This window comes from Gymnodraco acuticeps, unplaced genomic scaffold (assembly GCF_902827175.1).
Source record: "Gymnodraco acuticeps unplaced genomic scaffold, fGymAcu1.1, whole genome shotgun sequence".
Taxonomy (NCBI): Eukaryota; Metazoa; Chordata; class Actinopteri; order Perciformes; family Bathydraconidae; genus Gymnodraco; species Gymnodraco acuticeps.
Genome location: NW_022990029.1, coordinates 447136 through 469925, shown reverse-complemented (window position 1 = coordinate 469925; position 22790 = coordinate 447136).

Genomic DNA, 22790 nt, shown 5'->3' with positions numbered 1-22790 from the left:
TCTCCATCAAGTGCTCCAAACTGAAATCCTTTGGCGACAGAGCCTTCAGTGCCGCAGCCCCCACCCTCTGGAATTATCTCCCCTCTGCTATTAGGAATGCTGACTCTCTGGACACTTTCAAGAACAAACTCAAACACCATCTGTTCACTCAGGCCTTCGGCCTCAGCTAAAATGCAGTACCCAGCAACCTGTTTTTCAACCTGTGTGTCTGTGTGATTATTATTACTTAGTTATCTCCCATTGTAAAGCGTCCTTGGGTTTCTTGAAAGGTGCTATACAAATCTAAATTATTATTATTATTAGGGGTTACTTGTGTGGTAGCATTCCAGTGGTTCCATGTTCTCTGCCCTGGACCAGTCTTGTTCCAGTAGCCCATTTGGCATCGGGTTGCCCTGGTTCCCTAACAAGGACCTTATTGACCCGGGCGACATCCGGGATGACCCTCATGTGCATTAAGGACTAATAAGAATAAGATGTCATAAGAAGCATTGGGGTTAAAATGCCGACCATGAACCACAACAACCAGGGATCTGGTCATTCCTCTCTCACATCATTTCCTGTCAAAAAGGTGTGTCACCTTTTAAATCCATTCTGCAATGCTTTTTGTGTTATTTCATTATGAGCATTGCAGGTACCCTGTCTGCCACTATCAGCCACACATTCGACTTGAATAGCTTAAAGATAATTTTCCTTCAGTTTTTTGCAATTGATTCAAGACATAACGCATAAGTTAAAATACATAATAAAGTAAACATCAACATTGCTGTTGTGAAATGCATCAACTTAAATGAGCATACCGTTTGAAGTCTTTAAATGTGACATTGACGAGTGGGAAATGGACCACTATCGGGGCCTTGGGATTTTCCTGGTCCTCAATGATGTAGACCTCCTCCTGAGGCTCCTTGTCCAGACTGGCATAATCAGCATTTGGAAAGGGGATGTTGTGGTTTTCACAGTAAGCAGCTGTCATCTGTAGGACCTGATAGATTAAACATGATTATAAATTGATGATTTTTATATTGATGGATTTCATTCAAGAACCATTCTGTTTCTCCTCCTGCAGTACCTTGAAGATATTATCTTCGTCCAATGAGTAATTCAGACATATGATGACATCCACGTCTCTCTCTGGCCGTAGTATAGGCACACAGCCAATTTTGATGTCCAAACCAGAATCAACCAGGCGCAGGGTGGAGTCACTGGGTGTCAGTTGGTTTGGGAAGGCATCTGGATGTGTGTCTGGACAGAACACAGAGAAGGATATAATAACAAATCAATTCCAGCCAGATGTAAGACGTGGTTGTTGACTAGGAAACCAAAAGATAAAGGTCTCCTATCATGCAAAATGCACTTGATGTCTTTTATACATGAATATGTGTCCCCGGTGTGTCAAAGAACTCACAAAGTGTTAGAAAACAAATCCCTCTCTCTTTTCCTCCGTACCCAATCTCTAAAAACGGGGTGAACAACGGAGCTGATCCAGATTTACGTCCGATATGACGTAATATCGGCCCTATCAGAAACTTTGCTATCAGAAACAATGCACAATCTATTTTGGACGTAATATGGTCTTTGTTTACATTAGCAAGCATCGCTAACCGTCAGAGCTAACCTGTACTGGAGAGAGCATGTGTAAAAAAGCAGGAAATAAAAAAAGGAACTCACCTTGTGGTAAACCGCAAGAGAAAAAGCATTTGAGCTCCATACTGTTTCAGAAATAATCCTTGAAGTGGTTTAGAATATGATAGGGCATTTAATCACGGCAGAATTTAGCTGAGAATGGGCCTGACAACATTCCTGGTCGTGTGCTAAAGGACTGCGCAGCTGAGCTCACAGATGTCCTCACAGATATCTTCAACATCTTCCTGAGCCAGGTTGTTGTTCCCTCATGCTTCAAGGTAACCACCATCACACCTGTGGCGAAGAAGTCACCTTCCTGCTTCAATGACTACCACCCTGTAGCGCTGACTTCAACCATCATGAAGTGCTTTGAGCAGCTAGTCATGAAGCAAATAAAATCACGGTGTGGTTCGGAAGCTGCACAGCATTGAACTGCAAGACCCTGCAGCGCGCCGTGAACACAGCCGAGAGGATAACCGGTGCCTCACTCCCATAGTGAACACTGCTGAGAGGATCATCGGTGCCTCACTCCCATCACTCCTGGACCTCTACAACACCCGCAGAGCACTCAGCATTGCTGGTGACCCCACACATCCCTCCACCTCCCTCTTCACCCTCCTGCCTTCAGGGAGGAGGTTCCGCAGCCTGAGGTCGAGCACCACCTGACTAAAGAACAGTTTTTTCCACCAGGCTGTCAGAAGGCTGAACTCTCTCAGGCTCACTATAGTTAAAAGTGTTCTACTTTCCAAATGTGAGTAATATTTTTCGAAAAGTGTAGCCAACATATTTCAGAACCTACCTTTCCAGGCTAGAAAGTTGCTGTGTGTATTGTAGTCCCAGTGCAGGAAGAGACCACACATGAAATTGTACATTTCAGCAATGACTGGACGGAATGAGAGGAACCCACGCAGATTCCTGATCATATCTTTGATGGGATTTAGTGTGTGCACAGTTGATGGTGTAGCTCCATTGTCTGTTAAAAGAACATAACATCTCAGTAATATATACATTTCATTTGGTATGATTTAGGGTAAAAAATGAGTGTCTTTGTTGGACATAACAACAAAGAATATTTTTTTTTTAAATAGGCCAATCAACAGTTGTTATTCACTGCTATTTATAAAGATTTAAGTGTGTGTTTAGGTTTACACGAGAATCTAAGAAATACTAGCCTATTTCTTCACTGTACAATGACTTAAAGATCTCATATTGTACTATTTTTAGGCATATATTATAGGTCTCAGATATATAAAAAACATGTCTAAGTGTTTTGCTCAAAATACCGAACAGATCACCCATTCTGGTAAAGAGGAAAATAGAGAGGGTTTTATTTTCTGACACTTTGTGAGTGTCCTTACGCACACATATTTTTTTAATGTATAAAAGACATCAAAAAGTGCATTTTTGCATAATAGGTGACCTTTAATATGTAATGGTGCACTATGAAACAAAATAGCTGTAGCTATGTCACCTTCATCTGGTTCGTCCGAGGTGTTGCTAGATGTACTAGTCCCAGTAGAACCCAACAAAAGTTTGCTAAGGCTGACAGAAAATACACTGCTCCATATCCCTGGAAAGGAAAATAAAACGGAGGATTGGAATAATTCAAAACAAGTAACAAATTGGTATTGTAGTACTGCACAGAAAAAACTGAAACGCTGACTTTAATTAAATGCATTATGGCAACAAATTTCACGTAACCGTATTAGGTAAGTTGAATAATAATAATATTTTTATTTAAACGTAATATTATTGCTTTGAACTAACCTAATATGGTCAAGTGAACTTTGTTGACATAATACATTTAATTGAAGTCAACATTTCAGTTTTTACTGTGTGTGCATTGCAACAGGAACAGTGGTTTACCTATTAGATAAGGAATGCGGACTTCTGGGATTTTTTTGATGATACGACCCAGGAAGAATTGACTCCCGAAGTCCTCACTTCGGACAAACGCCCCATACTTCGGGATGCCTACCTCGTAGGGAGTGAACTCACACCACTCTGTCAACAAGATGTGGTATATTAGTAGCAGACAAAATCAATAATCTCTTCAAAATTCTCATTTTGTGTTTATACTGTTCAATGAGGGGTGTGTATGTGCCTGTCATTTGTCATCAGCCATGGTCAGGTTTTTAGCTGTTACAGTTATTCAAATACTAATGAAAAATATCTGGGAAATGTACCAGCTGCATGTTCACAACCCCTTATTCCATCCTTGATGTTGACCGCGGTGTATATGGGTAAAGGGTTCTGGCCTTCATTCACTGCTCTCTGCTGCTCTGACAGGGTACTGTCGATTTTCTGCAATTCCAATCACATGTCATTACTAGATACCACCTCACGTTGGAATCAATCTCCCAGACCGGGCCACAAGTATAAAAGTGGTCCCATACTCCCCTTAATTCCAATGCCCTTTTTCAGGTCTCCTCTTATTTCAATTTGATCTCAACTACACACCTGTAAAGTTTAATGACTGTATTTTGCATTATTGCTATTGTGGTTTTCCACATCAAGCCAGACAGATAACACCTGGCAACAAACTCAAAACTTCCCCAGTGGTAGTTCCTGCTACGGTCAGAGTCTTTAGAAGCTAGAAGAATGATTTGCCATGAACACACACACACACACACACACACACACACACACACACACACACACACACACACACACACTCACACACACACACACACACACACACACACACACACACACACACACACACACACACACACACACACACACTTGTTCTTTTCAAGGTTCTTTCTGGGAGCCAATATAATCTCAAGCACCAATATATCTGTGTACAATGTTTGATTGTTTGGGAAGGAATAGTTTGTGTGAAATCTTTCCTGTGAAAGTAAAGGAATTAACCCAGGTATAAGATAAAAAGTGATTCTGACCTTGTAGAGTTCCGAGGCTCTCACGCTCTGTTCAGAAGAAAAATACTTTTTCCCAGAACTCTGATTCACTGTATTGGGCCCGACCCAAAGTGAATCCAACCAGTAAGAACACCTAGGGGAGTGAGCAACCGACCCAAACTCCTCCCCACGGACTCTCTGATTCGCTTAGGAGTAAAATGGGACTGTAGTGGAGAGTTAGAGATAACTCAGTGTTGGCACTAGTTCTGTGTCTATCACTAGGTTCACCCAGGTGTGTCGGCCAGAACACCACTTAAGGCCAAAGGTCCAGAATAGAGGAAATGAGGAGCTACGATGAGGTTTGACTTCTTTACTTATTTAGGCAGACATACAGATATTTTTCTGTGTGTGTGTGTGTGTGTGGTTTTCGTTCATTTACGCACACAATACGAAACTTAAGACGGCCTAACTTTCCTGCAACTACTGACGCACATTACCCTCTGATGTGTGACGTCATCCAAACCACGTGGGTTAGCCCCTCCCCACTATGAAGGCACAATTTAACAGGTATCAACTCTGTATAATAAAATAATATATATATATATCGATAACTATAACTTTGAGGCCTTTTCTACAGCCGCCCCCAAATGTATATAATACATTTGCTCATCAATAAAGGCAACAAAGTTCTAAGGCTTGGATGTGATGGCAGGAGTAGAACTGTCCTCATCTTCTCCAGATGGAAGTGCAGGGAGGACCACCAGTCGGGCAACTGGTCGGGTGTAGACTCTCTCCTTGACCTTCACGTCGGCAGACCTTATATGTCCGTCGCTGCTTGGATGCGTCTTGACAACTGTCCCTATGGGCCATAGGGCTCTTGAAAGATGCGGATCAAAGATCATCACCACGGCATCCTCTTTGATGTCGGCAGGTGTAGCTTGCCACTTCTGACGAGCTTGAAGACTTGGCAAGTAGAGCCTCATGAATCGAGCCCAGAAGTGGTCAGCCAGAACTTGGGAGTGTTTCCAACGGCGGCGACTTATGAGCTCGCTCTCCGGATAGACTACCTGGGGTAGTGAACCATCTGGCCGCCCCATCAGAAGAACATTAGGAGTCACTGGATCTGGGTCGCTGGCATCTGAAGACACATAACCCAATGGCTTACTGTTGAGGATCCCCTCCACCTCAGTGAGTACAGTGCTAAGCACTTCTTCTGGGACCGGTTGAGCACCGACCGTGGCATACAGGGCACTCTTAACCGAGCGTATCTCTCTCTCCCACACACCTCCAAAATGGGGAGCTGCTGGGGGGTTAAAGTGAAAGGCAATCTTCTGTGGCGCAAGAATCTGCTGTAGGTCGGGAGCCATGTTCTTGAAGGCCTCATTTAGTTCTCTCTCACCTCCTTTGAAGTTTGTCCCCTGGTCCGAGAACAGCTCTGCAGGTGTACCTCTGCGGGCAATAAACCGACGAAGGGCCATCAGGAAGGCATCATAACTAATGGCGGTAAGGAGGTCCAAGTACACCACTCTGGTGGTGAGGCAATTGAAGATGATTCCCCATCTCTTCTCTAAGCGTCGACCCACCTTGACCTGGAAAGGCCCAAAGCAGTCCATGACCGTAGAAAAGAAAGGAGGCTTGAATAGGCGCAGACGGGCTGCTGGAAGGTCAGCCATCTTGGGTACCGCTGGTTTGGCCCTCCATCGCTGACAGTGCACAGGAGTGCTAGTAGCGCCAAACTGCCTCACGCCCTCTCAAGATCCAGAAGGAGCGTCGTAACTCAGCGAACACCCTCTCTGCGCCGGGATGGTGTAAACGGCTGTCAAAGTCTTGGATCAGAAGCTTAGTCATCCAATGACCTGGGTCTAGGATGATAGGGTGAGGAGCTGTCAGTTCCAGGTCTTCTGCCCGACGTAATCTTCCTCCAACATGGATGAGTTCTTCACTCTCATCTAACTCCGGAGACAGAGTGAGGAGTCGACTGCTTCGAAGAACTGGCTTACCAGCTTTCAGTAGGCTGCACTCTTGTGGGAAGCTATCCCTCTGAACCCTCTGGAGGATCAACCGCTCAGCTTGACGGAAGTCTTCAGGTCGTTGGGTTTGGCCGCCCCATGCAGCTCCAGCACTGTCACCTCCAGCAACTCCTTCCAGGAGTTGGGATGACTGGGGTCTGCAATAGGCTGACTTGATGCTACTGCGGTGACTCCACAGAAAGTAGACTTGCGCAGCTCTGAGGCATCTTCTGTTTGGTGAACGGCTAGATCCTCTGGCCACGAGTCTGGACTCAGAAGGAGAAAGGGGGGTCCCTGGCTCCATTTATTGGTCTCTATGAGCTCCTTCAGCTTCTTACCACGTGTCACGTCATCTGCTGAGTTCCTCGCGGAATCAACGTACCTCCAGTCCTTCCTGTCTGTCACCTCTTGTATCTCAGCTACGCGGGCGCCAACGAAGACCTTGAACCGGCAGGACTCGGACTTCAACCACGTCAACACTGTTGTGGAATCAGACCACAAGATCGTCCGGTCGATGTTGATGGTGAGTTCCCTTGCCAGAACCTGCGACAGCTGTGCACCAGTGAGTGCAGCACAGAGTTCCAGTCGGGGCATGGAGTGGAAGCGCTTAGGAGCAACTCTGGAGCGGGCCATCAGGAACGACAGGTACACAACACCATGTCGGTCAGTAGTTCGAAGGTACGCCACCGAGCCGTAAGCTTCTTCCGAAGCGTCACAGAATATGTGCACCTCTCTCTGTAGAGCGGAGATGTCCACTTCCTTTGGTAGGTATGGCCGGGGCAGGTTGACCTGAGGCAGGACTTGTAGTTCTCCCTCCCAGACTTTCCACTGCCGTAGAAGCTCTTGAGGTAGCAGCGGGTCATCCCATCCACGATGTTTATCCCATAGGTGCTTGACGAGTATTTTTACCCTGGTTGTGTAGGGTAAGATGAACCCTAGGGGGTCGTACTGACTTGCCAGCACTTTGTAGATGTTGCGCATCGTGATTTCACCATAATCCACGGGACGATGCTTGTAGCCCAGGATATCCTTTTGGAAGAGCCAGCTCAGTCCTAGAGTGGATTCTGGGACATATGTCTTGTTCTGAGCCAGCCATAGCTCAACACTGGTAGAGCGACTCTCTTCTGGAAGGTGACTGATGACCTCTGGTTGATTGCTGGCCCATTGACGCAGCTCAAAGCCTGCAGATGCTAGGATGGCTCGTAACTTGTCTACCAGGTGCCTCGCCTCAGTAATGGTGGGCACGCTCTGTAGGCAGTTGTCTACATAAAAGCACTTCTCGACTGAGCTCCTCACCTCTTCATCTGGCTGACTATGGTCGATGACGTGGCGCTGAAGGGCAAACGTAGCACAGCAGGGGCTACACGTCGTTCCAAAAGGTAACACTTGCCACTCGTACACCGCAGGAGGATCTTGACTGCTGTCTCGCCAAACAAATCTGAGCAGGTCTCGATCTTCTGGGAGGAGTCGAACCTGATGGAACATGCCCTTGATATCTCCACTGATTGCTACTGCATGCTCTCGGAAGCGTAGCAGGACTCCCAGGAGAGATGCTCCTAAGGTCGGCCCAGGCAACAGATAGTCATTGAGATTTTGCCCTTGATACTGAAATGAGCAGTTGAACACCAGTCTGTTCTTGCCATTATGGCTTACCATGTGGTGAGGAATGTAGCACGACTCACGACCTTCCTCTGCTGGTACTTCAGGGTCACACTTGATGACAGAGCCTGCCTTGATCAACTTTTCCATCTCCACTTTGTAGGCTTCAGCCTGAATAGGGTTCTTGGCCAATCTCCTTTCTATATTCCGTAGACTGTGTATGACGGCTTCTTTAGTAGCTTGAAGGAGTGGCATGTCTTTCCGGCGTAACAGCGGGGTGGCATAACGGAGTATGTCGTTAACCTGTACTCTGATGGTTTTGGTCTCCAGGGTACCGATGGCCTCTTGGTCCTCCCTCGAACGTGTGACTAGTTTCTCGCTTCTGAAAGGAAGAGTGTCGACCTGCCACAACATCTCGACATGCTTCATCAGCTCGCTCACTTGTGGTGATACTGATGTGAAAAGGCACTGCTGTGGTTGTGCGAGATGATAGACAACACTGGCTGGGCCTTGCAGCGCCCAGCCTAGCCTCGTGTGAATGGCAGCCGGACCTCCTTTTGGGCCCAACCTGACTGGTTCAATGGGGGTGACGAGATGTGGGTGGTCACTTCCAAGGAGAAGCAGAGGCTTGACATTTGTGAGGGTCCGGATGGGAAGGCCAATGAGGTGCTTATACTTCTCCCGGAGTTGCTCCATAGGGTAGGCATGATCTGCTAGTCCAATGTGAGCAGTGGTGAAAGCACCTGTAATCTTGAACCTGGTCTTCGGTTTAGCAGGAGAGGAAATGGAGAAGGAGACTGATGCACCGCGAAGGGTCTGCACATCCTGTCTGATTGTGCGTAATGGCAAGTCCTCTGGGGTCCCTTGCACACCTAACTTCTCTACAGCCTCTGGCAGCAGCATAGTTCTCTCTGAACCGTCATCCAGTATGGCATAGGTGTTGATGAATCGATCCTTATAATGGATGCGGACTTTGACGACTTTCAGAAGGACTTGACTGCCTTCAGCAGGTCTGTCCAGGTACAGTACCTCAGTCGTGGCCCTCATGCCATGGTTCTGCGAGGTTGGTGCTGAGTCTGTCTCCTTAGGTGGCCTCAAGTTCACATCATGCAGCACCTGGAGATGTTTCCCTTGGCAGAGGCCACAAGTCTTCTTTAAGTTGCACTGCGCTGCCTGGTGCGGCCGTGCACAGCGCCAACACCTCTTATTGGTTCTTATCCATGCTGTCAGCTGTTCTTTGTTCAGCTTGGTTACTGCTGTACACTGACTGAGGTAGTGGTCCTCATTATTACAGTATGGACAGTATGGCTTACTCTTGTTCCCTTTGCAGGAGTTACCTGGAACTTGAGAGTCTGGTTTCTTCCAAGTGTCCTTGGCACCATGGAGCACAGTGGTGTGGTGCTTGCCCTGCTGTCCCTCAGGTCTGGATGATGACTCCTACGATCCCTTCACAGCTAACTGTCCTTCGGAGTCCTGGCACCAGGACTCATATTTCAGCCACTCTGCGAGATCTATAAGGTTGTGAGTTCTTGAGCCCTGACGGAACATGCAGCGGCGGAAATCTGCTCTCTGTTCAGGCGGCAGCTTACTCAGCAGACGAGCAACATGTGAACCACACTGTAGCTCCACTTCTCCCTCAGACCCTATGGTTCTCAGCATTCCCACTAATGACTGGATCTGAAGAGCAAACTTCTCGAAGGCAGCAACGTCTCCCCGCTTAATGTCCGGTGAGTCCATCACAGCAGCAATACGCTTCAGCGCTATCTGATGTGGTTGTCCAAACTTATCGTTCAGGGCAGCCATAGTGTCTGAGAAGGGCGTTGGAGAGTTGAGGTAAGCATCTGCTATTAACCTGGCTTCTTCTAGTTGCAGGTGATCCACCAACACCTGATACTTGAACAGCTCTGTTGCACTGGGCGGTAGGAGGTTCTCCAAGGAGATCTTGAGCCGTGCAAACTCACTTGGGTCTCGACTTGAGAAGTTGTGGATTGTTGGGCAGGGTCCATGGTAACCTGGCTCTGATATGAGGGCAGGTCTGGAGGGCAGTGGCTGTGTCCATGACCTATGTGGATGAGGCTGCGGTGGGGGAACTGGGTTACTGCTATGCTCACTCCTGTGACCACCATAAACTTGGTACTTGGGCTCATTTGTTGCCAAACTGGGTGGTCGCGTTGACAGCTTAGCAGGCTGGTACCAGGGAGTTGAATAATCAGCGTAGTTCTCCCATGACCGCGTAGCAGGAAGGGCACCATGTGCTGAGTGCTATACATGTTGCTGACCCACAGACGGCTGAGTCATTGGAGCTGGAACTACTTCTTCCTTCGGTGGAAGCTCATCTGGTCTCCCGTTGGGGTGATGAGGCGTTATATAGTCGCCAGGCAGTAACTCTCTACTTACTGGGTCAGGCCATGGTGGTGGTGCAGGCCAATCATCCTCATCCTCACTATTGGGTTCGCCTACAAACGGTGCCGGTGGCTGCATCACCGTTAACTCTGGCTTGTTGCCATGTAGTGATGGGGTCTGAAGGTTACGGACAGTATCCACCAACTGTCTCATGTCTGCTCGCAGTGCTTTGAGCTCATCTATATTTGATGACATTCGTTGCTGTATCTTCTGAAGTAGAAACCTTTCTTGACGAATATTCTCCAGCTCTACTCTGTCATCCTCACGCGGAGGTCTGTAGTGCAGTGATGTAGGCAGGTGAGTAGAGTACTCTCGAAACCGATCCCTCGGCTCTCTCTCTGGAAACAGCTGCTGGCTGCCAGCCCCATAGCTAAAGTCCATCTCCTGGAAATTAGCATCACGCCTGTTGAGGTGCCTTGGTGGGGGAGAGTCATTGGGGGAGGTGAGGGGGGTCATCCTGGCCTTACCCTCCAGATGAGAAGTCTCTTCTTCCTGTCGGTATCTCTGACTAATGTATCCTAGATGATCCACATCATAGTCTGCATATCGCGTTGGAAGGCGGGTTTAACTTCTAGGGCGTGCACCATAGGCCTCATACCCTGGTAATGGTTCCATCTCTGACGTAAACCTTGTGAATCCGGCTCGAAGGACCATCAATGTAGTGGAGAGTTAGAGATAACTCAGTGTTGGCACTAGTTTTGTGTCTATCACTAGGTTCACCCAGGTGTGTCGGCCAGAACACCACTTAAGGCCAAAGGTCCAGAATAGAGGAAATGAGGAGCTACGATGAGGTTTGACTTCTTTACTTATTTAGGCAGACATACAGATATTTGTCTGTGTGTGTGTGTGTGTGTGTGTGTGTGTGTGTGTGGTTTTCGTTCATTTACGCACACAATACGAAACTTAAGACAGCCTAACTTTCCTGCAACTACTGACGCACATTACCCTCTGATGTGTGACGTCATCCAGACCACGTGGGTTAGCCCCTCCCCACTATGAAGGCACAATTTAACAGGTATCAACTCTGTATAATAAAATAATATATATATATATATCGATAACTATAACTTTGGGGCCTTTTCTACAGGGACGGAACAGCCGACACACATCTCCGCCCCAAATATGTCCATATATACTGTTGTTTCTTCATGCAAAATGCTCCCTGTTTCTGACTGGCTGGTCCCGATATCTTACATTACATTACATTGCATTTAGCTGACGCTTTTATCCAAAGCGACTTACAATAAGTACATTCGACCAGGAAGACACAACCTTGAAGAAAACAGAATCCTATAAGTACATCAGGTTTCATAGAGCCAAACATTTCAAATGCTACTCCACTGGCTTTAGGTAAGCCAGTCCTATATTAGTATAAAAGTGCTTCGTTAATAGTTCTAACGCTCGAAGTGAAGTCGAAAGAGATGCGTTTTCAGTTTGCGCCGGAAGATGTGCAAGCTATCTGCCGTCCTGATGTCAATGGGGAGCTCATTCCACCATCTTGGAGCCAGGACAGCAAACCCACGTGTTTTCGCCGATGGGAACTTGGGTCCCCCTCGCAGCGAGGGCGCAACGAGTCGTTTGGCTGATGCAGAGCGTAGTGCACGCGCTGGGGTGTACGGTTTAACCATGTCCTGGATGTAGGAAGGGCCATGTCCTGGATGTAGGAAGGGCCAGATCCATTCGCAGCATGGTAAGCAAGTACCAGTGTCTTGAAGTGGATTCTAGCAGTTACCGGAAGCCAGTGAAGGGAGCGGAGGAGCGGAGTGGTGTGGGAGAATTTAGGAAGGTTGAAGACCAGACGAGCCGCTGCATTCTGGATGAGCTGCAGAGGTCGGATGGCACATGCAGGTAGACCAGCCAGGAGGGAGTTGCAGTAGTCTAGGCGTGAGATGACGAGAGCCTGGACCAGAACCTGAGTCGCTTTCTGAGTCAGCTGGGGACGTATCTTCCTGATGTTGTAAAGCGTGTATCTGCAGCAACGGGTTGTGGCAGCGATGTTTGCAGTGAAAGACAGGTTGTTATCTAGGGTCACACCCAGATTCCTTGCAGTCTGAGTCGGGGAAACAACTGAGGTGCCGATGTTGATTGTTAGGTCAAGAGTGGGACAATCTTTTCCCGGGAGGAAGAGCAGCTCAGTCTTGTCAAGGTTGAGCTTGAGGTGGTGAGCAGACATCCACTGAGAGATGTCAGCTAGACAAGCAGAGATGCGTGCAACGACCTGGGTCTCTGAGCGGGGAAAGGACAGAATTAATTGGGTGTCATCAGCGTAGCAGTGGGAAGAAAAACCATGCGGGCTAATGACTGATCCGAGCGAGTTTGTGTACACGGAGAAGAGGAGGGGACCAAGAACAGAGCCCTGAGGGACCCCCGTAGTTAATTGACAAGGGTCGGACTCAGACCCTCTCCAAGTCACCCTGTAGGTATGGTCTTTCAGGTATGAGGTGAGGAGGGAAAGTGCAGAGCCTGAAACCCCAAGTTTTTGGAGAGTGCGAAGGAGGATCTGATGATTCACCGTGTCGAATGCGGCAGACAGGTCCAATAGGATGATGACAGAGGAGAGGGATGCAGTTTTGGCAGTGTGCAGTTCCTCCGTGACAGCAATGAGAGCAGTTTCTGTGGAGTGACCTGCCTTGAAACCAGACTGGTGCGGATCCAGAAGGTTGTTCTGATTGAGATAACAGGAGAGTTGTTTAAAGACAGCGCGTTCAAGTGATTTAGACAGGAACGGGAGGAGAGAGACAGGCCTGTAGTTTATAACATCAGACGGGTTGAGAGTGGGTTTCTTTTGGAGAGGGTTTACTCTTGCCTCCTTGAGACTGTTTGGAAAGTGACCAGAAGTTAGAGAAGTGTTGATGAAATGGGTGAGAAACGGTAGAATATCAGGAGCGATAGTCTGAAGGAGGTTTGAAGGGATAGGGTCTAGAGGACAGGTGGTAGGGCGGGCAGAGGTAATGAGGGTAAGAACCTCACTTGGAGAGAGAGGGGAAAAGGAGGTAAGTGTGTTGGTGGAAGGAGGGTCTGGTGACCCAGCGGTGAGTAAAGGTGAGTCAGAAAAAGAAGAGCGAATATCATCAACCTTTTTTTCAAAGTGGGTAACAAAGTCACTTGACAGAAGTGAGGAGGGGGGAGGAGCTATATATCTGATATCTGTATCGCACGGCAGTAGAGCGGGGAGCCCGGAGTGCTCTGTTTCAGGGCACTCTGTATTTCGTATTGTGTTTTTGTACTGTATTAAAATCAGATTATTGTTATAACTTTTATGCCGGTGTTTTGAACTCCTTCTTTTATTAAATCTGACCAGGCTCATCTAAAGGACGGCGCGGAGCAGAGGTGGGCTTTAAGCCACCACTATTGTGTTTGCTCCTACAGTCTTTAAATACATTTTGTCTTTTGAATTGTTTGTCTAAAGTCAAGGATCTAGAACTGGTACTTAGTTTTAATGATACAGTCTGGTTATTATGCTGTTTGGAGGAGGCCTCACAGGTAAGAGCACTAACTAGCTACCATCACATGTACCTTAGCTTGACTTAAATGTATTAAACGTATAATTAAGTGATATCAAAATATAAATAACTAATGTCATGCAAACATATTAATTAGGGCCAGGACTCGATTCAAAAAATTAATCTAATTAATTAGAGGCTTTGTAATTAATTAATCGAAATTAATCGCATTTGTAATCACATATAAATATTTGACCTAAGAACAGTGAGAAGCAATTTTTTTCACATGGATTTTAGTATACCATTAGGCGCATTCACACCGCAGTACTTTTCCCACAAAGGTTCATGAGAATTTAGTTCATGAGAACTCTTTGAACCTGGGGGGTGGATTAGGCAAATGAAGCCGCTGACGTCACTTCTTCTTCTTCTGCTTTGGGTTTACTGGCAGGCCGCAAACCACTTCACGGCGTGTTATGGAAATAATTGTCATAGACGCCAAGATGTGACATACAGGACAAACCTTGTTGTCTGTTTACCTTCTTTAAGGACAGGCTGCTTAGCCAATAATGTTATTGTTCCCATTCTGTGACCGGTCAATACTGGGTCACAGATGGTCTGTGTTGTGGGTACACTGAGACATTTCCTTCTCTGTATTTGTGGACTCCAAGGTGAAATCTTCGAGGTCATAGGTGTCCGAGGCAAGTAGCTCAGTGTTCCCACACTGTTTAGGCTATCTTCTCAAATATGTTGTTTACTCTCTGCGAAACCAGTTAGATGGGCTGGCAAGAGAGAGGCTCTCCAGAATTGACGTGGCAACTCTACCGTGAAGTCAGAACCTCTGACTCTTGGACTTGTGATGTGAATCCTCCGGCCGTTTAACTCCAAATAAACCATCATGTGTTTGACATCAAAGCTACTGCTCTTCCCGTGTCTCCTTCCTGAGTCGGTGACTCCCACTGCATAGCTACACAGAAGTTTCCTCTACAAATTGGCGTTGTCGGCAGGATGCCAACAGATCTTCAGATTATGGTAAGTGTGATTTTCAAATCTACTTTGGACATTGCCTTATCAGAATCTGTGATTGACGGTATCCTAAAATTACCTGTGAAACTGATCGGCTGCGTTTCCTTTTGGTTAATGAACATTTGGGGATGTTAAACCCAGGGAATCAGTGTCTGGGGACGCAGTCCTGGCTTATTTCCTCTGTGTGTGCTGCTCGGGACGGAAGTGCCATACAGGCATACACAGCTCATGTTTAGAGATACCTTAAAGAAAGGGCATCAGTGAAGTGGAGCTTCTGTGTGAATTGAAAGCAATGTAAAAGATTTGTATTGGACAAATCGCCGGATTTTGAGGGTCTTAGCGGCCAAACATAGCAGTTGAAAATAAGCAGCCAGAGATATTTACTGCTATCACCTCTCTGTAAAAACACGGCTCCAGCTGCAGCCTTGCGTGTGTGTGTGTAAAACCTCCCCGTGTGTGTGTGGGGCTGGAGCAGTGCAGGCTGAGAGGGAGAAAGTCACAGCTTATTGCCTATAGGTTTTAACTCACGGCACCGCCGTCCTTCAAACGGGACGGTCTAAAAGCACTCGTTGTTTAGGACCGCTTTTCTCATGGTTAGACGGGCCAGCGCGAAGTGCGTGCATCACCCGATGCGCTACGGCTCTCTGGAGCAGGTGGCGGTCAGGAGTGCATACATACAATTATAGGCTAATTGATCAGAGGTGTGTAGTGGCAAGCAAGCATAGGCAAACTGTGTTTCACCTTGAGGTGAACTCGATGGCGAGTAGATATAGGCTGGTCGTACGGACTACAGTCAACTGAGCTGTTGTTTGGAGAGAAAGGGCAGGGAAAAAGTCTGTGGGCTCCGATCGGGGGGGCACAGCGCCACTAGAAACAAATAGCCTAGTGGTTGTCGCAAGAGGATAAGCTAGTTATCGCTCTTGGACGGCTTTCAGGCACCGATAAATCACTTGTACAAGGGTGGACGCGCGAGTAGGTGCTCCATTTCTATAATTCCCCACCCCCTCTAAGATCTCTAAAATCCGGACTAAATTGAGCTGGATGAGCTTTGCTGTCGCGCTGGTGTTTATTAAGAGTTCATGTTTTGTTTGTCTGATTGTTTGTATGGGGGTCTATATTGGTTTGTCCCGCCGTCTTGTGTATGTTTTGTAACAATAATTAATCAGTCCATAGACAGGGTAAAATGAACTAAACTTTAATTATCTCACCAAAAGTAAATGACTTGAGAAAAATAAAAAGAGTGTTTTTATGTCCTGCCTCTGAGTGCAGGGGAACATGTAAACAAGAAGCACACTGTTCAGGGTGAGCGCTAGGTATAAGAAGAAAATAAGATTATATTGCTTTAAGAATCCATTCTTAGATGGTATTGCTGGTATGTTAAGATATCTTTGTGACCTTGTATAAACCCTATGCCCCGTCCTGCGCCCCGAGACCCTCAGAGACTTGCCTGAGGAGATCAGGGTTGCAAAATCTGGTTTTAGGTCAATGTTGTATTATTTGTTTCATTTATTCTTAATCTATGTATTGTATAGTAATAATGAATAAAAACGTAATGTATTGAACACATTCCGAAACAAAGCAGATAAGCAGAACAAGACTCAGACATAATACTAATTGTTGTTGAAACCTTTTGCGCTGTTGCAGCAAAATGGAAACTGTGTTAATTATTCTGTTCCAACTGGCCACTGGAATCAGGTAATTAATATAAGTTGAAGTTCAATTACAGTTTTAAAAATAGTTTAACATTCTTTATTAAACTGCTTGAAAATATTTCTAGTATCAACCAATTGGTCTCTATAGACATTACTAAAATTAAAATAGTTGTTAAACTACTGACAAGTTTTCTGAAACCGAGCTTATGAACAATAGAGTAAAGGTCGCTGGTTAAGCCAGGATCAATATGTTTGTTGAAGTTTTTATTGTGTGCATAATAAATGTGTTAAATTAATTGAGCAATTCTTTAAAAGTATAATGTTGCAATTTCTTTAAAATAAGTCATTACAGTTACAAAATAGGTGTTGTTTTCCAAGGGCCTCTCTTTCACAGGCACTTTGAATCATGACACTCCCAAGTCCTACAGAGATCAGTATCACTTTGTGTTGCCAGCCAAATCCAGGGGTTCTACTCGAGCCCAATTTTAAATACCATAAAGAAAAGTATTGAACCCAGCTCGAGCTAAATGTGAAATGTATTTAATTAATGTGCAAGTGTTTTGATTTATTTAAAATGTTCCAGTCTAGCTTCCTTCGAGTTTAGTATAAACAACAGATTGGTTCTCATAACATTCTCACTGCTGTGCTGTCCCAAATGTTTTAAACCTTGGGCAGACAAGCACACACACACACACACACTTTGGATGAGTAATCACTTCATCCAAATTGTAAATTGTTGCCTTCTTTAAAGTTATTAGTAATTCAAGATTAATTATTAAATTAAATTAGGTACATAACAATAAACAAAATAACTTTGACTTGATCATTTTGTTCACAACATTAGTCCTTGTCCTCTAATCTCTACTAGAATAAGATAAGTGTGCATGTTTGGGTGTGGAACACTCCTGTAAAGTACCTAATCTTGTTATCCTTTTCATTACAGAGCTGGGGAAATGGTGTATTGCTTAGATTCGGATCCGTGCAAAGTCCAATTATGACTGACTTTAGTTCTAATGTTAATTTGATTTCAACCCATAAGTAATTATTTAGATTAACTCAACATTTCACATGATGGATTAGTGCTCCACATTTTTCCCACTAATTTGTTGTGCAATTAGGCCAATGGTAAAGAGAGACATTGATGACCTTGTGTCCCTTTTGTTGGTACGTGGTTCCATTCTGTCTATGGCCTTGGACGGCTTCACTAAGAATCACCCAGTTCTGACAGTTCTGAGTGCAGTCACAGAGATGCTATGGCTGCTCTACATGAAATGACATTAATGGTCTGGTCTGAGAATGGACACCATTACCTGCTTCCAGAGACAATGCCGCTCCTCAGACTGAACAATACTGTCTCACGTGGGCCACTCCCCCCACCAAGCCATGAACTGAAAGCTTGACATCTGAAAGAACACCTGGAAGCCTCCCGGTCACACCAGCACCAACCCTTGGGTCAGTCAGATGGGACTAACGGCTTAACTTAGGGCATTTGGTTCAGAAATATGACTCTCGTTACCGCAGAGTGGGTTGTTTTTTTAAGGCTATTCATACTGCTATGCAGAGGATGCCTGTAGGTTGGCAAGCTGTTAAAAGCCCCTACTATTTTTTAAAATAGGCCTAAATGTCAGGGGCCTCTTAATGTCTAGTTCTACATGTATTCACATTATATGGACAATGTTTCCACCTGGTGAAACTAAAGGCTGCACGGTACTCAGGCTACAATACGACCATTCTGTTCTGCTCTAACGATTCAATTGATAGATTCTACATCAAAACAATTAGCTTTTATTGTTTCCAATGATAACGTCATTTTAAGTGGAGGAATGCAAACCAGTTTTCAAATGTAAGGTTTTGAATGTGTTTGACATTTCTCAGTAAAAACACCCTCAGACACCCACTATCATTCATGCTATGCCTTCAGTAGTGACTCAGATGTTAAGGGGGATGAAGCTTTTCCTCACAAATCAGATATGCTTTGTTTTTTTAACAAAGGTATGCATTTCCTGCATAATATATGTTTCTCACAATTGTTTGTTTTTTTGTAAGCTGCACACAGGTGATACTGAGTCTTCTCGAGTAATAGATTACACCATGCTTAAATAGACTCCGTTTGATAACATATTAGTTTATCAGAAATATTTTCCTCTTCCATAAAACAGGTTTGAGAAATAAATGTTCCAATATAAAATCAATTACTCAATATAATTGACTCTTCCCTCCCTTTTCTTACATATGTCTCATATGAAATAATAACTTAGGTAAATGGTGAATTAATATAACATTTAGAATCATTGAGAAGGGGTGATATCCACAGGGACTAGCTCACCTTTAAATTACAATAACATTTCTCTGCTTTGGACTGATGAGTTTATGATTCTTGCATGTTAAATGACTAACACAAACCTTACATTTATGCATGTGCATGTCTCAGGAAGGCTCCCAAATAATTCTGAGGGGCCTATCCTATTTTTGTATTTAAATGATAATGTGCTAATCCATTACCTTGAGTTGTCTGCACTCAGGAAAACATCCCTATCAAGTGTTAACCCAATAACTACAGTAGGACAGCTCTGAAGGCCAAGGGTCAGAGAGAGAGCTACGTGGGTCCACGCCAGCCACTGCAAGGTCCTAGTCACCAACAAAAGTAGATGACAACAAGTGACATGTCCTAGTCACCAACAAAAGTAGATGACAACAAGTGATGTGTCCTAATCACCAACAAAAGTAGATGACAACAAGTGATGTGTCCTAATCACCAACTTGCACCACACTTGCACTACATACACCAAAACACACTACACACAAGGTATCACGAGCGAGTGCCAGCTGAGCGGTTCCATATGCTCTCTGGTTCCTCGTTTGTGTCACCGGTGTGCGGAGTCTGACTGTCCGTGTCACAAAATCGACCGAAGGAATACACACACACACCCCATGGAGCATTCCCACCTCGTGATGACGGCTCGCCTGGGAAAACGACAACGCAACCGTGAGCAATACAACTGGCCTGGCCCAGTGATGTGGGGTTTAGCTCGCCACAAGATTACGTTTGGTTGTGCGGCGACAAGCTCTATCAAGTTCTGGCTCCCCTCTGGATAGGTACATGCACTCTAGTGGATTTGAATCCAGCAATCAGGCTTAACAACACTACTCTTTAATGTATTATCCATGCATAGAAAGACCTACAATGATGTTTCAAGTACTGGATTAATTTCAGTTTTGGCCCAAAACAAATATTTATAATATTTCATATAACAATTATGTAGCATATTTGATCCTCAAATTAGAGAAGTATAATTTAAAGAAATTGATATTCTCAACATTAGATAAACACAGAAGAATCCTTTCCAAGTACCATAAGTAGCTCAGGTAAGTATGGCTAATAGGAATACTTGATAGACTTAATTTGGTACAGATCAGTGGGTAGCATTTACAAATGTAATAATTCAAGGTTTAAAAATGTTTAATCCTTCCTTTCCAGGTTTTTACAAACGTCTTTGAATATTTGCCTAACTTTTCCTTTTCAGATTTTGAACAATGTACTTGACTAAAATGAATGTATTGATTTCACTAAGTGCCTTACTCTTGACTAAAGCGTATTTGAGTAAACGGTAAAAGTAATCCTAAAATTGAGGACACTGCACTTTTGCAGATTACAGATTGATCAAATCACCATTGTGAATTCTATACTCTAACTGTGAATTTGTAGCTGGATCTCTTACGATCCTGAGTTTTAAAATGCTTTTGACTAGTGATTGCCTTGAAGTAAATATTTAAAGCGGCAAGCTGGTTTTGATTTTATAGTTTGATGAATGAAATTAACTAATGGTAAATGATCAAATATATTAGTTTAAAACAAATATTTAGCTATTGTGCACCTGTGTTTTATGTGTGTTCATTATTATGCTTTTGACAAAAGATGATCAAACACTGATGAGAGATGATTTTTCCTATTATGATTGGCTGTATCAATCATTGTGATTGAATGTTTCAATCTTATTCTACTTTGTGATGTAATTAATGTAAGGTGAGACCACACTCGAATCTGGAGACGCCTATTGAGTTAATTATTGACCAAATTATTATTAGACTAATGTTTTTAGGTTATCATAAATGATAAAAAGAGAGGACTGTTATGGAAATAATTGTCATAGACGCCAAGATGTGACATACAGGACAAACCTTGTTGTCTGTTTACCTTCTTTAAGGACACAGGCTGCTTAGCCAATAATGTTATTGTTCCCATTCTGTGACCGGTCAATACTGGGTCACAGATGGTCTGTGTTGTGGGTACACTGAGACATTTCCTTCTCTGTATTTGTGGACTCCAAGGTGAAATCTTCGAGGTCATAGGTGTCCGAGGCAAGTAGCTCAGTGTTCCCACACTGTTTAGGCTATCTTCTCAAATATGTTGTTTACTCTCTGCGAAACCAGTTAGATGGGCTGGCAAGAGAGAGGCTCTCCAGAATTGACGTGGCAACTCTACCGTGAAGTCAGAACCTCTGACTCTTGGACTTGTGATGTGAATCCTCCGGCCGTTTAACTCCAAATAAACCATCATGTGTTTGACATCAAAGCTACTGCTCTTCCCGTGTCTCCTTCCTGAGTCGGTGACTCCCACTGCATAGCTACACAGAAGTTTCCTCTACACGGCGTATACTGCCGCCCAAAGTCCCCGGAGTTGAGGACTGGCTTCAGTAGAAGCTGCTGGGAGTCCCAGCAGCCTTCCGAGTAAATCGCCAGAACGCCGACACCTCCTCATCTCCACCGCTCCCATGTTTTATTTTGTGTTGCCATAAATTAGTCTCTCTGCGTTTCTGCGCTGGGCTAATGCTAATAATGCTAATGCGAGGATAATAAAATTCACAAAACTTTTTGGGAGTTTTACGGGGCGTGGTTTGCAATCCGCCCAGCCAATCAGAAATATAGCTCTTTTCTCACAAGAGAGCCGTACGAAAGTCCCTGCTCTCTAGCAGCTCTCTGCTCTCTAGCAGGGACTTTCGTGGGGGTAAAAGGTTCTCATGAACTAATTTTAGTACCGGCTCTTTTTGGTGTGAACGCGATAAAAGAGGCTAACGTCCACGCTAGCTTCCACGCTAGCTGCTATATGTTTTGCATTGAGGTGATACTTGAGGCTTGATGTGCTGCGGTGATATGCGAATTCCTTTTTGCATAATTTGCACACAACCGTGCTCTTATCGACGCTTCCATCCGTCCGTTTTTTAAAACAACATTTCCCACTGTTGTTCACTGTGGTTTGTTGTTGTCTGAAGTCATGAACGTTAGTTGGTGCTCCAGTATAATCGGTACGCCTGAAACTCATCCAGTGAGAAAAGTTCCGCGGTGCAAAAATAAGTGCGATTAAAATGCGTTAATTTTTTTAACGCGTTAATTTTTGTGTAATTAATTAATCTTAATTAACACGTTAAAGTCCCGGCCCTAATATTAATATTTGCTTGATTCCAGTGTGTAGCCCTGCAATAAAAACGTTGAACAACCACTATAACCGTTATTGATTTTGTCACCTTCATTTAAGCCCCTGTCACACTGTCTCGAAATTGACTCCCGATGGAGACACGAATATGGAATTGTGAATTTCGCACGAAGATGGCCCCGAACTTGATCATTGGCCAAGCAACAGCCGAAGCAACAGCCGAAGCAAGTACGATGCCTACAGAAGGCCACACGATGGCACCCGAACCATACACGAAGGCGACACGTGACCTCCCGATGGTATAAAAGCTTCGGCCGCGTGGGAAATCAAAGTCTTGATCGGAGATTATTGGGAGCAGAACACAAGGTAAATTCTACTTTATTTCTATGTTAACATGCCACCCAAGGCAGGGAGAGGCAGACGGAAGAAGCTGGCTGTTAAATACACTCAGAAGAGGAAACCAGAGGACCACAGCACTGAGTATCCAACCAGAGAGAGAAAGGGGAGGAAATGCAAGAAAGTCGGGCCAACTAAAACTCCAGAGCGGCCCCCAGAGGGTTCCAGGTCTCCTCAGAAGTCCGAAGACTCTCGGCAGCATTCACCTTCTCCCCCTCCTCGTCGTGACAGACATCCCGAATCCTCGGAGGATGAAGGTAAATATTTCTAACTTATTTTTGGTATGGATGGGGGCAGGCTTCGAGTTATAAACTGCGCTCTATGGGGGGTCTTGAAAACGAACACGTTCGCAC